The sequence below is a fragment of the Phyllostomus discolor genome, chromosome 5, assembly GCF_004126475.2.
Source record: "Phyllostomus discolor isolate MPI-MPIP mPhyDis1 chromosome 5, mPhyDis1.pri.v3, whole genome shotgun sequence".
In the NCBI taxonomy this organism is placed as follows: domain Eukaryota; kingdom Metazoa; phylum Chordata; class Mammalia; order Chiroptera; family Phyllostomidae; genus Phyllostomus; species Phyllostomus discolor.
Genome location: NC_040907.2, coordinates 22867276 through 22877601, shown reverse-complemented (window position 1 = coordinate 22877601; position 10326 = coordinate 22867276).

Below are 10326 nucleotides of genomic sequence, written 5' to 3'. Positions count from 1 at the left end.
AAGTTGTATCCTTTCCCTGGCCAGGTTCGATCCCCAGGTCAGGCAGGGCACATACAAGAATCAACCAATGAATGCATAAATAACTGGAACAACAAACGGATGTTTGTCTCTCTCTTTAAAAATAAATTTTAAAAAATTCAAAACAAAAAAAGAAGTTGTATCCTTGCTGAAGATGCTCATGCCCCAAGGTCCCAGTGATAACATGCAGACTGGGCAATGGCCATCTCTGAGGTAACCAGATGACTATTGAGCCAATAGCTGCAGAGCCTCCATGATGCATTGGTGGCAGGTGAGACCCACCCTGGGCCCCATACCTACCTCTGGTGTCAATCTTCTTGGGAATGCTAACAGTGGCAGATTAAATTTTCTGCCAATGTAGAAGCATGAGGTCTCAGATTTGGATGTAAATTGGCCATGAAAAAGTTTCCTCCATACCTGAATAAGCCCTAAAATTTATACCTGTTAATTTATTTTAGGTTTTAGAAGTCTACTTGAGAATTAATGTAGGGCAAAACTGTTGAAACAGGGTACAGAGCATGTTCTCTCACAGCTCATGGTCGGAGAGAAGGGGAGAAGCAGATGATACTTTTCATAACAATGGCCTGTAGATAGCGGCATCTTCCCTGAAGGGAAACTGTGCTACCGCCCTGGGACAAAAGGTGCAAAAGGTGCAAAAGGCATGCACTTGACTTTAAGGGTGTATCCTGACTTGTCAGGTAGCCAGGGAAGGTGGAGGCCCCTGGATCACTCAGTCATGTTTGCCCTGAGTGGGGATGGCAGCCAAATCACTATATGCACAATACAGGAGAATTGGCAAATATAGCTCATTGTGAGAGGAGTTGGTGATGAGGTCATGCAAGAAGCTTTGAGTATTTAAGACTAAGTATTTAAAACTAAGGGTGGGCAGCCATGCGGTTTGAAAGGGTGTAAAAGGGCCACCTGCAGCCCACCATGAGGTCTGATCCACAAGGAGGTGCCATGTGGTTTTGGATTAAGAGCAGGAGAAAGAAAGAGAACCGCTGAGAACCCTGCCTGGGGAACAGGGCAATATGGATGATGGTTCTGGGAATTGCAGGACTTGCCCAGCCAAGCATGGACTAATGGAAGATGCCTGGGATACTGAACTATGACTGGGAGTGCTGAACTACAGACTTCTGTTTTCCTAAAAGATGGTGCCACTGACTGGCATATTCTGAAACTGGCCTGATTTGGCAAAGGGAGGCAGGACTGTGTGTGTGTGTGTGTGAGTGCATGTGTGTGTTTTAAAGGGAATGGGACTTAATGGCAGAATTCTGCCATTATTCTAAATCTGGATAACTTTTAAATAAACAATTCCTTGCCCTAGCTGGTGTGGCTCAGTGGATTGAGCGCGGGCCTGCGAATCAAAGGGCTGTCAGTTCCATCCCTAGTCAGGGCACATGCCTGGGTTGCAGGCCAGGTCCCCAGTTGGGGGCGCACAAGAGGCAACCACACATTGATGTTTCTCTCTCTCTTTCTCTCTCCCTTCCCCTCTCCCTAAAATAAGTAAATAAAAATCTTAAAAAAATATTCCTTTCCTCTTCACCAAACTCTGGCATTGGGAGTCATGCTTCTTGGTGGTGTACAATCAGACCTCACAGCTGTTCCAGAACAGCATAGGCTGGGGGTTCTCCATTACCATTAGGTATCTTTTAGTATTGGGTTGGCCAAAAAGCCTGTATGGGTTTTTCCATAAAATAAGACATATCTTTCATTTTCACCAATAACTTTATTGATTTGGATATTCTGAGTATGTTACAGGAGAAACTCAGTTCTTCTTGCCTGGCTGAGGCAGTAAAGAATTACAGGTCAGCAAGTCTAGTAGCATGTAAGCAAGGTTTGTTGGTGATACATTCTCTTGGAAGAGCGCTAGCCTTGCTGAGGTCAGAGTTAAAAGGCATAGCTTCGGGGCAGGTCAAGGTAAGGGCAGCAAAAGGCAAGAGTGGCAAGGGTATCAGGTCCTTTGTCTTGAGGACTTACATAGTTGGTGGGATGGGGGTGAAGAAATTATTTATTGACTGACGAGTAAAGGTGGTGCCAGCTTCCCTGGGGGAATGCGACTACCCAAACATAGGTATGTGTGGGGGTCTGTTAGCCTGAATTCTTATCTTGCTCCAGACTAGGTTTGAATATCTTGTTGTAAAACAGATACATGACAAGAAGAAGTTGATTAAAGTTGAGGCAATTACCTAAAGTTATTTATGGGCTCTTTCTGTAAGCACTAGGGACTCCTTGGTAAAACAGTTAGTGACCAGAGGTAGGCAATTGACCAAAGGTGTTTTATGGGCTTTTCCTCTGGGCACCGTGGACCCTCTCCTTTTCCCTCTCCTAGACCTAGGGATGAATACATAGTTTCAAAGGCTTTCTTTCCCAGATAGTGGAAACAATACATAGAATTTCAAGGTGTTAACATGGTGTTTCTTGTGATGTTGCAACACCTGGCAATACTACTAGGCCAGGCTCAGGACTGCTGAGTTAGTGGGTGAGACTTGTCTCCTTCCACTTCCCTACCTTGATTTACTATCTACCCTACCTAACAAGTATGTCAGCTATCTTCCGCATGGTATAATGTTTATTGTTCTCAAATGATGTCTCCATTTGATTGGTACCAACTTCAACTGGCCTACCCAACTGTGGAACATTGTCTGGCAAGAAATCTCCAGCTCGAATCTTTGCAAACCACTTTTGACATGTTCAATCAGTCATAGCACCTTCTCCATACATTGCAGAAATATTTTTTTGTGTTTCAGTTGCATTTTTACCTTTCTTGAAATAATAAAGCATAATATGCTGAAAATCTTGTGCATTCCATCTTTAGTATTAACATGGCTACACAAAAATTCACCAATTTTAATTTTTTTAAATGCATGCTGATATGATAGCTTTCACAATACAATCTAACAAAATTGGTGCAAATGAAGTTAAAGACAACCAAGTGCTACTAGAGCCATTTTATGGAAAAAACCCAACCAACTTTCTGGCTAACCCAATAGCGGCAAACCTAGAAAAAATATTTTAAGGTCATGACCTTGTTGGGCTGTTTTCTATTTTAACATGTTATGTTACTGAATCATACTTTTCCTAGACTATATGGTTCTACCACTAACATTTTCCCATACATTGACAAATACTATTTTGTTCTGTGAATTACTTGCTTTTCTGAGAGTGAGGGAGGCCCTTAGGACTGACTCAGAGAGGGCTACTGCCCTTATTAGAAATGTCTAGAAATGTCTGGATTTTTAGTTCTTGCATCCAAATCATAAACTATTAAAGCTAAGAAAAGCCCTTAAAGACTTTATTTAACCCATGCAGATTACAGATAGACTGGACACTCGTCATTTTTTGGCAACCAAGTTTCCCCAGTTTCTAAGCGCCCTGATCCCCCTTTGAGGGAAATTCTTCCTTGTGAGGGCATTCCTGTGCCTCCTACTGCCTCCTACTGCCTCCTCTCACCATGGAAGTAAAGAAGGATAGATTCTTCCTGTATTTTCTTTCTCATATGGCCAGTAGGTTAGCATGCAACCTACACTTGGCCATCAGATGACCATTCTCAGAACTTTACATCTTGTTCGAGTGATGTTGTGACAGACAGTCAAATGTTCACTAAAGCCCATTTTCTTATTTTCCAGGGCATATAGATGGACTACATTTTCCTTCTAGTTAGGTGCAGCCATGCGACTTGGGTTCTGGACAATGCACTGTCAATACAAATGAAGCCTAACATCTAGGCCTGATTTGTACAAACCTCTCACGTATGATCTTTTCCCTCTCTTGTCCCACCACTAGCTGAATGGGAGAGGACTCCACGGACATAGAAGAGGACAGAGACACAAGATGTAAGGAGTCTGGGTCCCTGAATCACTGGGTCCTGAAGGAGAGCTGCCCAGGAAGGGCACAAGACCAGGAGCACCCATGATGGACAGAAATAAACTTTCATTGTGTACCTCTGTAATTTGGAAGGTTATTTTGGCACTTAGCTAATGCAGACAGAAAGACAGAATGTTGGCACAGGTTTATTTCAGCCACAGCAGTGATGTGGATCAAGCTATTCTGGCTGACAGATCTTGGGAGGTTTCTGGTTCTGCTCATTATGAAAACCTTTTCTTTTAATTCTCATCATTCTGTAAGTCACCAATATCTTTACCACATATTTTCCCTTTTTTGGCTTAAAATAGCCAGACCTGGTTTCTGTTGCTTATAATCAAGAACCTAGACTCCTTCATCAGTTAAGAAATTGAGGCTTTAAGTGGTAAGTGATTTACTCTAGGGCACAACTCATAAGTGGCAGATAGGATTACAACCTCGACTTGTATGTCCTGATTCTAGCATTCCTTCCACTAAATTATTGGGGGTTGAAAGGGACTCCAATAATTAGCACTCTTCTTCCCCACTAACTTATAAACCAGTTGAGAAATAAGACTCAAGAAATAGTAAATAAGCATATGTCACCTTCATTGGAAAAGGCCAGGTTGGAGGCTATAACCTTCCCTCATGGCAAGGCCTGCTGCTGTGAGACTTAAAGTAGAGAAGAACCAAAACCAAAAAAACAAAACAACCCCCCCCCCCCCATAAAACCTGAACTAATGTTCCCTGGTGACAACTTGCTTCCAAGTAGAAACAAAAGAGAAGGAGGCTTAGACTGCACTTGTTTCTCCTTCCTAACTCTCCATTGGGAGAAGCCACTACCTGGACTGAGAAGAATGAGAGAGTGGACAGAAGTCAGTACTACAATGCTAATGCCAGACCCTTTCCATAAAAAATGGGAAATAGCATGTATGTATTTTATCTATACATACACTTAGTTATTGCATCTGAATCATAAATTATTAAGGCTGGAAAAGCCTTTGGAGATTCTTTCTTGTCTAATCCATACAAATTACAGATATACTGGGCATTTGTCATTTTGACTGCTAGTAATATTTTATTTCTGATAATATATTGTTATGTAAAATACTGAAACAAAGTCCTCTAATAATCTACCAATCAAAGATAAGTTTTGTTAATATAGTGTGTAACTTTCCTTAAGGACAAGGCTGAAGTTGAGAGCTGTGGTATTAAAAAATGAATTTCAGCCTTGGCTGGTGTAGCTCAGTGGACTGAGTGCCAGCCTGCACACTGAAGGGTCGCCGGTTCCATTCCTGGTCAGGGCACATGCCTGGGTTGTGGGCCAGGTCCTCAGTGGGGAGCATGTGAGAGGCAACCACACACTGATGTTTGTCTCCTTCCCTTTCTCTTTCCCTTCCCCTCTGTATAAAAATAAATAAAAATAAAATCTTTAAAAAAATAAAATAAATGAATTTGAAGCACTCAACACTATTTTAGAGCCTGGCACAGTAGAAACTCATTTGCTTCATTCCTTTTTTCCTCCTCAGTGCCCTAGAACCTTGTCTAGTTTGAGAATCGATGACCAGTGTTGAGCTGGGCTGATGTGACCATGGAGTGCTGACAGATGTGTGTGTGTGCTTGGAATGTCAAGGAGCGTTAATTAGAAGCCCAAGTCCATAATAGTGGTCCATGAGGCAAGAGCTGTTCAGCCAGATCAGGCCCATTGCCTTTCCTTTTTTCCTCCACGGCCTTTCCTACTCTGGGCCAGGGGTCTGGACCCCCCGCTAGAGCCAGAGGTTAGGGCTGCCTCCTGGGCTAGCACACTGTCTTGTAAGCTCTATTTGTGAGCTAGGACAAGGATTTCCAGCATCAGGGCCTGTCCCCTCCTCTGGGACTCTCCCACAGGGGAGTCAAGCATAGATCTGGGCCCCATGGGGCAGTTGGCTGACTGCTGGGTTTCTGTGGTGGTACTTTCAGCTCTGCCGGTACCTCTGCCTGACCCTGCCCTGGCCTTAGGGATTTCTAAGCCTATTTTCTCTTCTCTGGACTTCTGGGCTTAGCAGAAGAGAAAAGCCCAGAGCTAAGGACACAGCAAGAGAGCATGTTGGGAGAGGATGCAGCACTGACTACAGAGTTCCCTCTGCTTGACTTTGCCCTCTGATTTAACTCAGGTGTCTTCCTACCTCCATGAATCCTTACCTGAAAGCCACCTCCCTTCTCCAGGCCAAGTTAATCACTCTCTCTTCTATTCTGATTGATAATTTTTCCATGTCTGCCTTCCCTCCAAGTCATGAACTTTAAAAGCCAAAATTTACCTCATCCATCTATGTGTCTCTAGTGCCCAGTACTGGCTCTGGCTAAACAGTATTTGATAACTTTAATACAATGACTGATAAAACCCCAGAGCTGAATTACATAAGTGAGGGTGAAGGCAGAAGAGGGGAAGAAGAGGAATACCTTTCTGTGGCTTGGCTTGTGATCAGAACCTTCCTGAAGGCAGAATTGCCCACTGTGAAAGGAGCTGCCAGTGAACTGCCAATTCCTTGTCTTTTTGTTTTTTTGCATACAAAATTTATTTTTACATATTAGATATGAAGCTGATTAAATAAGCACTTACAAAAATGTATGACCCATTCTCAATTATTTTTCCTTAGATCACATTTGAATTTAACATGTTATAGATGCATTGCATTACTAACCAAATTCTAGAAGGCTGAAAATGTCTTCAGAAAAGATTTTCATTTATTGCTGATAAACATTTGTTAGGAAATGTATCTGCCTTGAAATGAAACAGCATTGCTGAAATAGTCTGATTTTTCTCCAGCCTGTAGTTTTGGAGGTATCTTGTATTTTTAAATTTTTTTTTTATCTATTGATTTTTAGAGAGGGAGAGAGAAACATCAATTTGTTGTTCCACTTATTTATGCATTCATTGGTTCTTTTTTAAATCCTCACCTGAGGATATGTTTATTGATTTTAGAGAGAAAGAAAGGGTGGCAGGGAGAGAGAGAGACAGACAGACAGACAGGCAGACATTGGTAGGCTGCCTATGTACCCTGACCAGAGATAGAACCTGCAACCTAGGTATGTGCCCTGACTGGTGATTGAACTTGCAGCCTTGGCGTATTGGGACGGCATTCTAACCAACTGAGCTACCTGGCCAGGGCAACTCCTTGTCTTGAAAGGTGCATAAAGAGGGACTGGAGACTTCTTCCAGAATGTTGCACCAGGGACTCAAGCACTTCACAAGCCTCAGATCATGTAATCATCAAAGTGCCTTCCAACTCTAAAGTCTAAGATTGTGGGAGGGCATGAGGCTGGTCCCAGAGAGACACAGCATGCAGAAAGCTGCCTATCTGTCTTGTCATGGTCAAGGTTGCCTGAAACTACTGAGGATAATGTCACAGCCTAATTAATATTCAACTCCTTATATCCTTCCTTGTACATGCACACCCATATTCACAGTAATTTAAATCACAGACAACTTACAAAAATGCCTGCCTATATATGCATGTTGCTATGAATGTTTATTTTCATATATTCTTTGCAGATAAACATATTCAAACCTAAATGCATCATTAAATAAAACTCACTGGCCCACATTTATATACACTGCTTCTCCCTAATTAAAACTTCTTCCATTGCCCCCAGGCCCAGGTAAGCTATGGACTTCCTTGCTCTAGGGACTGGCCAGGCAGTCCTGAGAGGTGGAGAGGTAAAGAAGGCCTGGCCTGCTTTTGATGGACAGGTTAATCTACCGATCTGGAAAAATAAAATAATTAAATTCATAACCACTCCCCAAGTCAGGCAGTCCAATAGAGCCAAGGTAGGGAGGGGACTCTGACGCCCAGACCAATAATCTAGAGGTAGGGGTGGTGGTGCTTGGTCAGGGAAGCACAGAGCCCCCTCTAGACCACGGAGGAACACTGATAGGTAGGCAGGCAGGCAGGTAAACAGACAAACAGACAGACATGCCTTTCCAGTACTACAGATGTTCTCTTTCCAAATAAAATTGGAACAGCTTTGGAAAGAAAGCCACCCCCTATCCACTAACACAGGGTGAGAAGAGGATCTGGGGTCCTCCCACCCTCCCCTCTGTTCCCCCATGGAGTGTCTTGGGAGCATATGTGGGTGGTAAACAGGACTCACGAACTGCTTACATCCTTGGCTTTCTCCAGCCATAGGATGAACCTTGGCCTCCTGGAATCCCCACCACTTCCCACTCATGACAGGCTCATTTCCTGGCATGGGGCAGAATGGCAGGAGATGAGCCCTTCAGACATGTTCTCCTGCTTCCCTCAAAAAGCAAAACAGTGAAAAATATTTGGGAGTAGAATTGACAGGACTAAATTGTGATTAAAAATATGGACATGTGGTGATTGCTGTGGGGAGGGGGCATAAGGAGACTAAATGGTAATGGAAAAAAATACAATAAAGGTTTAAAAAATATGTCTTTTTCTTAAACTGGCATTAGAGGAATGAAAAAAGGATACATACAAAGGGCAAAAAGAATGGGAAAGGAAATAATAAAGAATGGAAGGGTTTAGAAGCTTATGGAGGGGTGGTAACTTATATAGGGAGGAAACTATCTTATACATGCAGGGGTGGGCTCTCCCTAGAATGAAGTCCATCCCCTCCACAGGACTCCAAAAGGGCTCAGAGTGCAGAAGCACCAGGCATCTCGGGTGGTGTGTGGTGGCTTAAGAATTGGTACAGACTCTTAACTTAGAACAGTGAGATCTCCCAGAGCTCTCCCCAGCATATACTGCAGCAAGCCACCTACTCACATGTTCCCCTGCTCCTCCCCTTCCTAATATACCTGATGATACAGAGACATAATGACTCCAACGGACATTCCTGTTCAAAAGGAGAAAGAACGGACAGCACTGACCCATAGTAATTCACCACCTGGGCACCTGTTGTCAGATTCTCAAACTCTACAGACAGGGATGTTCTTTGTTTTCTTCTCTGGGAATGATTTCATAATCTCCCCACTCCTTTTTTTGGGGGAGCTTTCACTTCTCCCCTCTGGGCTCATGACTTTGTCTCCCCTGAGAAACTTTTCTTTTCCATAAGAAACGGTTCATATTTGCAATTGAGTAGCTCTTCCAGCTTCTCTCTGGCCATAGAAAGTTGGGAACCCAGAGATCATTTTAATTTCAAGCTGTTACTACTCCTTATGGTTTAAAATTTTGATTTTGCCAAAATATTTCCCTGAAAAGCTTTGTAGGTACTTTATGAATCTTACTGGGATTCACTCCATGCCCCCTCAAATCACACATACTTCTGAGACACAGCTCTCTCCACTGTGGGTGTCAGATTGCTATGGGACAAGTCCCTTATGTTTCTTAGAAGCCCCTTTGTATAGATTAGAAGGTCTATGAGGCATTGTTTAAATCCTAACGTGGTCTTACATCTGCACTCAAGTTGATCTTAACTTCAAGGCCAATGCCCTAGATTTAACCTTTCTTCTGAAGCCATTTCTTTCTTATTAATTTTAGAGAGAGGAGAAGAGAGGGAGAAAGAGAGGGAAAGAAACATTGATGTGAAAGAGAAATATTGTTCAGTTGTCCCTCACATGCACCCTGACCTGTGATACCCAACCAACTGAGCCATATGGATCAGGGTCCATTTCTTATTTTTGGTGATATTTTGCTAGTAGGAGAGATTTTCCTGGACCCTTTATATTTTGTCTACCTTCTTCTTGAAAATGAAACAGTTCCTTCTTTAGCTTATTTCTTTTTTGCAGCACCTTACCATAGGTGTGTAAAATAGATCAATAGGCACTTTGAATATTCTTCCTGGAAACCTCCCAAGCCAGACCCACGAGTTCATCAAGTACATTTTCTCTCTTCCAAGTTCGTATAGGTGGCAGCGCTGGCACACATTTTGCCACCCCACAACACTGGCTGTCCAGCCTCCAACAACAATTCCCCACTGTTCTTCCAGTCTCTACCAACAGTCTCCTTGCTGGCTTTCCAGACTCTGCCTGCTGCCTAGCCTCAAAGGTAATGTCACATTTTTAAAGTTTTAGTTATGGCAGTACTCCACTTCTAGGTATCAATTCTATAACTTATCTATTGCAAAGTAACAAAGCACCCCAAAATTACTGGCTTAAAACAAGAACCATGTGTTAATTTATTAATTTTTCTACAATTTGGGCTTAGTCAGGCAGTTGCGCTGATCTTGCGTGGGCTTGCTCATGAGGCTGCCGTCATCTAACGACCTGGTGGATCTAAGGGTGCTCCACTTGCGTGTATGGGGCCTTGGCTGGTGCTGGCCATGGGGCTGCTCTCTGCCTGTGATTTTACATCACTCAGCCGTTTAACCCATCTAACCATGACATGGTGGTGGGAACGTTTCAAGCAAATAAAAGCAGAACCTGCAAGGACTATTGAAGACCATGATTGGGAATTCAGTGATACCACATCTGCCATATCATATTAGTCAAAATAATTCAAAGGCCAACCCAAAAACAATGAG